Here is a 6,495-nt window from a genome sequence, read left to right as displayed (position 1 = left end):
AGACCTTTGGTCTGAGACCTGACAGTCCAGATGCCACGCATGCTGCCGCGTAGCGGCGGTGTCGGGGCTTGGGACAAGAGGAGGCCCCACGGTGCGGGCTGGGGCGCCAGGCACCGCGCGGGCGCTGAGGGTGGGGGTGACCCCCACCCCGGGCCGCCGCCGCGCTCCCAGAAAGGGGACAGAACAAGAGGCCAAAAAAAAAAAAAAAAAAAAAAGCAGCAGCCTGTGGCACCCGGTATTCCCAGGCGGTCTCCCATCCAAGTACTAACCGGGCCCGACCCTGCTTACCTTCCCAGACCAGACGAGATCGGGGGCGTTCAGGGTGGTGTGGCCCTAGACGGCGGCGGCGGAGGGCGCCCCTGCCCCGCTCAAGAAGCCGAGCCTCTCTGGGCTTCCCCGCCGCCGCCTCCCGCGCCGGGCCGGGCCGGTTGAGTTCCCCGGCCGGGTCCCGCGGGCTCCCAGGGACGGGGGTGATGGGCGGGGCGGGGCGGGGCGGGGCGGGGGCTGTCTCTCTATACACACACACACACACACACTCACACTCACTCACACCCACACAAGATGCGCCTCCACGGCTGGACTCGCCAAGGTGGAGCCCTCCCAGCCCCCCTCGTCTCCTCGCCCGGCCTCCTTCACCTACCCGCTGCCCACCCCCAGCGCGTCGCTGCCTGCCGCTGACTGCGCACGCGCGGGACGCTCGCCCTTTGACCCCAGCCAGGGGCCGCCCTCCCCCACAACCCCTTTCAGCTGCGCCCGCCCCCTAGCCCTGTGGGTGGGCTGCCGCCTATTCCCCCGGGCCAGGGCTGGGGCACAGCCAGTGTATGGGGCGTCTCTCTCTGGGGATGTGTCCCATGGGTGGGGTGGGGTGGCGTGGTTTGGGGGGAGCTGAAGAAATCAGTCCCCTCCATCTCCTACCTCTGGAAAACGCCCAAGCCCGTGGAGAACTGCCGGCACCGCTTCGTGGGGGCCGGGACCCTCCTCCGTGTCCTCCTGTGGCCCAGTCCAAGGGGCCTGGGCCTGGCCGGGGCTGCATTGGACCCCGACCACCCTGGCGTGTGGACTCGCTAAAAATCGGCCATTAGATATTGGATTCCAGCTTCCTGGAGGTCATTTCACTAATGAGTGCACCGGAAAGAGTTTCCTAATCCATCTGTGAGGGTGGCAACTGAAAGAGAATTTGAAAGCTGACAGAATAGGCGAGGGAAGGCATAGGAGATTTCCACACCCAGCAAGGAAGACTTTCCCGAAATGGAAGAAAGAAACGAGCAAACAGAGACACCGGTAGCCCGCCCGGAAAAGAGTCTGCCCCTTAGAGAAAGCACCCTGACCAGGTTCACCCGTGGGTGGGTGGCGAGCTAGCGGCGTTCAGAAGAGCGAGGCCCGCAGTCTGTGCGGAAGACACCTGCGCTCGGGTGTGTGTGGCGGCGCGATTCACAAGCAGCTCTAGACGTTAAACCAAGGAGAAGCCAGGGAGTTCCCAACGCCCCAGGTGTCCTCAGCCCACGACTGGCTGCTGTGGGAATGCGAAGCCCGGCTCCTTGTCTCAGAGCGGGGTTCCCAGGAGGATCAGGCTGAAGCTGGGACTCGGCCTCAAAGTGTCCCCTCGCATGGCCACCCCCTTCCCCTTCCTGCTCCTCTACTCCTGGTGCCCCTCCATCCAGGGGCCAGACCTTAAAGAGTCACCGCAAGAGAATCCTGGTCCCAAAGGAGCCTTCTGGGGGACCGGTGCTGAGAGAGGTTGTGGGCATGGCCCGCTGGGGCTCTGCCCGACCCAGGGCTGAGAGATGCCACCTCCCAGCTCTGGGTCCCTGCAGGAAGTGTTGGCAAGCACAGGGCCGGTCCTCCAAAGGCCCAGGTGCAGGGAGCCCAGGCCAAGCAGCCTGTGGAAGAAGCCACTTGCCGTGCTACCCCGGGAACAGGACTGCAGGCCCCGGCCCTTCCCACCTCCTCCTCCTCCTCCTCCTCCTCCCCCCCCGCCCCCCCCCACAGGGCACAGGGCTCAGAGACACCTCAGACTCTTGCTACCCAAAGTGCAAAGGGCATCAGTTGCTCCTCCAACCCCCCCGCCCAGCAGACCACGTTGTCCAGCCAGCCCCCGGGCCTCCCTGGGGTGCCCAGCACAAAAGTGCAGACACCCACCGGACCCTCAATCTCAGTTTTCGGATGTTTTTGCCACTCTAAGGACCCGCAGGCCAGCTGGGCCTTCGGGCAGGACAGAGAGCCCCGGAATCCGACGTGGAGAGCTGCGTGGAGAGCTGCGTGTACGTCCCCATCAGGAGGCGGTCCCCACCTCCGCGGCTCTCCCCTTGCGGGGAGCGGCAGCCCAGCCGGCAGCCGCAGGGCCTCAGGGAAGACACCAGGCTGGGCCCCCGCGGCACAGCGGGGGCACGTCCCCCGCACTCACGCGACTTAGGGACGGCTGCTGGAGACTGCTGCGGCCACCCTGCTGCCGGGTTTCTGGTGGGCTTCCTGGAAGCAGCGTCCACACCAAGCCCTTGGAAGGCCCAGGCGACGGAGGAGCCGGTCAGGCAGGGGCCCAGGACGGTGAGAGGCCGGGCGGGCGGGAAGGAGCATGTCAGGCAGGGGCAGAGGACGGTGACAGGCCGGGCGGGGAGGAGCCGGTCAGGCGGGGGCCCAGGACAGTGACGGGCCTGGCCGGGGAGGAGTGCGTCAGGCAGGGGCAGAGGAGACGGGCTGGGTAAGGGTTAGGGTGACAGTTAGGGCACAATTCACAATCGCAAAGACGTGGAAGCGACCCGAGTGCCCATCCATCCAGGAGTGCATCAATAAAATGTGGCGCGTGGACACCACGGAGTGCCATTCGGCTGTGAGGAGCAGCGGTGAGAGGGCGCCTCTCGTGTTCTCCTGGCCAGAGCTGGAACCCGTTCCAGTAGGCCAGGTATCCCAAGAATGGACACACGAGCACCACGTGAGCGCGCTCACCAGCAAATTGGTACGAACGGATGGACGCCTAAGTGGACAGAGAGGAATCACCTTCATCGGGTGGGTGTCGGGCGGGTGGGGGGAGGGGAGGGGCATACACATCCATTAGGCATGGGGTGGGTGCGCACCGACTGGGGGATGGGCGCACTTGAAGCTCTGACCCGAGGGGGGAGGCTTGGAGAGGGCAAGGCACCCGACCTTAACATTGGTACCCCCACAATACGCTGGAACAACATGAGAGGTATATGAATAAGAACACAGGGGGGGCCGGGCGCGGTGGCTCACGCCTGTAATCCTAGCTCTCTGGGAGGCCGAGGCGGGCGGATTGCTCCAGGTCAGGAGTTCGAAACCAGCCTGAGCAAGAGCGAGACCCCGTCTCTACTAAAAATAGAAAGAAATTAATTGGCCAACTAATATATATAGAAAAACACAGCCGGGCGTGGTGGTGCATGCCTGTAGTCCCAACTACTCGGGAGGCTGAGGCAGCAGGATTGCTTGAGCCCGGAGATTGAGGTTGCTGTGAGCTAGGCTGACGCCATGGCACTCACTCTAGCCTGGGCAGCAAAACGAGACTCTGTCTCAAAAAAAAAAAAAAAAAAAAGAACGCAGGGGGGAGGGGGGCAAGGGCGTGACATGTCACCTGAATACTTGTACTCCCATCATCTGCTTGAAGAGAGAGAGAAAAGAAAATGCAATCCTAGAGGTAAGAGACACTTTTTAAAAATAATGAATCCGAAGAGAAAAGTAAAAGGAGGCCTGTGGAGCAGGTCTGGGTGTGACTCCGGATCCCCCAACATCAGGTGCCACCACCAAAGATTCCTGCGTGTAGCCCATAGAACCCCAAAAGCAACGGGACGAGTTCTGGTCACATACTCCCTCAAAATGACATCCTGGCCTTCTTCTGGAACTCCCTCCCCTCTCAGACTCTCAAGGTTTCCTCCAGCGTGTCGGTTCCCACAGAGCAGACCTTTGGTCTGAGACCTGACAGTCCAGATGCCACGCATGCTGCCGCGTAGCGGCGGTGTCGGGGCTTGGGACAAGAGGAGGCCCCACGGTGCGGGCTGGGGCGCCAGGCACCGCGCGGGCGCTGAGGGTGGGGGTGACCCCCACCCCGGGCCGCCGCCGCGCTCCCAGAAAGGGGACAGAACAAGAGGCCAAAAAAAAAAAAAAAAAAAAAAGCAGCAGCCTGTGGCACCCGGTATTCCCAGGCGGTCTCCCATCCAAGTACTAACCGGGCCCGACCCTGCTTAGCTTCCCAGACCAGACGAGATCGGGGGCGTTCAGGGTGGTGTGGCCCTAGACGGCGGCGGCGGAGGGCGCCCCTGCCCCGCTCAAGAAGCCGAGCCTCTCTGGGCTTCCCCGCCGCCGCCTCCCGCGCCGGGCCGGGCCGGTTGAGTTCCCCGGCCGGGTCCCGCGGGCTCCCAGGGACGGGGGTGATGGGCGGGGCGGGGCGGGGCGGGGCGGGGGCTGTCTCTCTATACACACACACACACACACACTCACACTCACTCACACCCACACAAGATGCGCCTCCACGGCTGGACTCGCCAAGGTGGAGCCCTCCCAGCCCCCCTCGTCTCCTCGCCCGGCCTCCTTCACCTACCCGCTGCCCACCCCCAGCGCGTCGCTGCCTGCCGCTGACTGCGCACGCGCGGGACGCTCGCCCTTTGACCCCAGCCAGGGGCCGCCCTCCCCCACAACCCCTTTCAGCTGCGCCCGCCCCCTAGCCCTGTGGGTGGGCTGCCGCCTATTCCCCCGGGCCAGGGCTGGGGCACAGCCAGTGTATGGGGCGTCTCTCTCTGGGGATGTGTCCCATGGGTGGGGTGGGGTGGCGTGGTTTGGGGGGCGCTGAAGAAATCAGTCCCCTCCATCTCCTACCTCTGGAAAACGCCCAAGCCCGTGGAGAACTGCCGGCACCGCTTCGTGGGGGCCGGGACCCTCCTCCGTGTCCTCCTGTGGCCCAGTCCAAGGGGCCTGGGCCTGGCCGGGGCTGCATTGGACCCCGACCACCCTGGCGTGTGGACTCGCTAAAAATCGGCCATTAGATATTGGATTCCAGCTTCCTGGAGGTCATTTCACTAATGAGTGCACCGGAAAGAGTTTCCTAATCCATCTGTGAGGGTGGCAACTGAAAGAGAATTTGAAAGCTGACAGAATAGGCGAGGGAAGGCATAGGAGATTTCCACACCCAGCAAGGAAGACTTTCCCGAAATGGAAGAAAGAAACGAGCAAACAGAGACACCGGTAGCCCGCCCGGAAAAGAGTCTGCCCCTTAGAGAAAGCACCCTGACCAGGTTCACCCGTGGGTGGGTGGCGAGCTAGCGGCGTTCAGAAGAGCGAGGCCCGCAGTCTGTGCGGAAGACACCTGCGCTCGGGTGTGTGTGGCGGCGCGATTCACAAGCAGCTCTAGACGTTAAACCAAGGAGAAGCCAGGGAGTTCCCAACGCCCCAGGTGTCCTCAGCCCACGACTGGCTGCTGTGGGAATGCGAAGCCCGGCTCCTTGTCTCAGAGCGGGGTTCCCAGGAGGATCAGGCTGAAGCTGGGACTCGGCCTCAAAGTGTCCCCTCGCATGGCCACCCCCTTCCCCTTCCTGCTCCTCTACTCCTGGTGCCCCTCCATCCAGGGGCCAGACCTTAAAGAGTCACCGCAAGAGAATCCTGGTCCCAAAGGAGCCTTCTGGGGGACCGGTGCTGAGAGAGGTTGTGGGCATGGCCCGCTGGGGCTCTGCCCGACCCAGGGCTGAGAGATGCCACCTCCCAGCTCTGGGTCCCTGCAGGAAGTGTTGGCAAGCACAGGGCCGGTCCTCCAAAGGCCCAGGTGCAGGGAGCCCAGGCCAAGCAGCCTGTGGAAGAAGCCACTTGCCGTGCTACCCCGGGAACAGGACTGCAGGCCCCGGCCCTTCCCACCTCCTCCTCCTCCTCCTCCTCCTCCCCCCCCGCCCCCCCCCACAGGGCACAGGGCTCAGAGACACCTCAGACTCTTGCTACCCAAAGTGCAAAGGGCATCAGTTGCTCCTCCAACCCCCCCGCCCAGCAGACCACGTTGTCCAGCCAGCCCCCGGGCCTCCCTGGGGTGCCCAGCACAAAAGTGCAGACACCCACCGGACCCTCAATCTCAGTTTTCGGATGTTTTTGCCACTCTAAGGACCCGCAGGCCAGCTGGGCCTTCGGGCAGGACAGAGAGCCCCGGAATCCGACGTGGAGAGCTGCGTGTACGTCCCCATCAGGAGGCGGTCCCCACCTCCGCGGCTCTCCCCTTGCGGGGAGCGGCAGCCCAGCCGGCAGCCGCAGGGCCTCAGGGAAGACACCAGGCTGGGCCCCCGCGGCACAGCGGGGGCACGTCCCCCGCACTCACGCGACTTAGGGACGGCTGCTGGAGACTGCTGCGGCCACCCTGCTGCCGGGTTTCTGGTGGGCTTCCTGGAAGCAGCGTCCACACCAAGCCCTTGGAAGGCCCAGGCGACGGAGGAGCCGGTCAGGCAGGGGCCCAGGACGGTGAGAGGCCGGGCGGGCGGGAAGGAGCATGTCAGGCAGGGGCAGAGGACGGTGACA

General features: G+C 64.2%; 2 pseudogenes; both read right to left on the bottom strand.

Moving 5' to 3' along the window:
• Window positions 1–220: 220 nt before the first annotated feature.
• Window positions 221–339, bottom strand: LOC142863344 (uncharacterized; annotated as a pseudogene).
• Window positions 340–4,126: 3,787 nt separating this feature from the next.
• Window positions 4,127–4,245, bottom strand: LOC142863336 (uncharacterized; annotated as a pseudogene).
• Between the last annotated feature and the right edge of the window lie 2,250 nt (window positions 4,246–6,495).

This window comes from Microcebus murinus, chromosome 21 (assembly GCF_040939455.1).
Source record: "Microcebus murinus isolate Inina chromosome 21, M.murinus_Inina_mat1.0, whole genome shotgun sequence".
Taxonomy (NCBI): domain Eukaryota; kingdom Metazoa; phylum Chordata; class Mammalia; order Primates; family Cheirogaleidae; genus Microcebus; species Microcebus murinus.
This window is presented reverse-complemented; position numbering and strand designations above follow the sequence as displayed.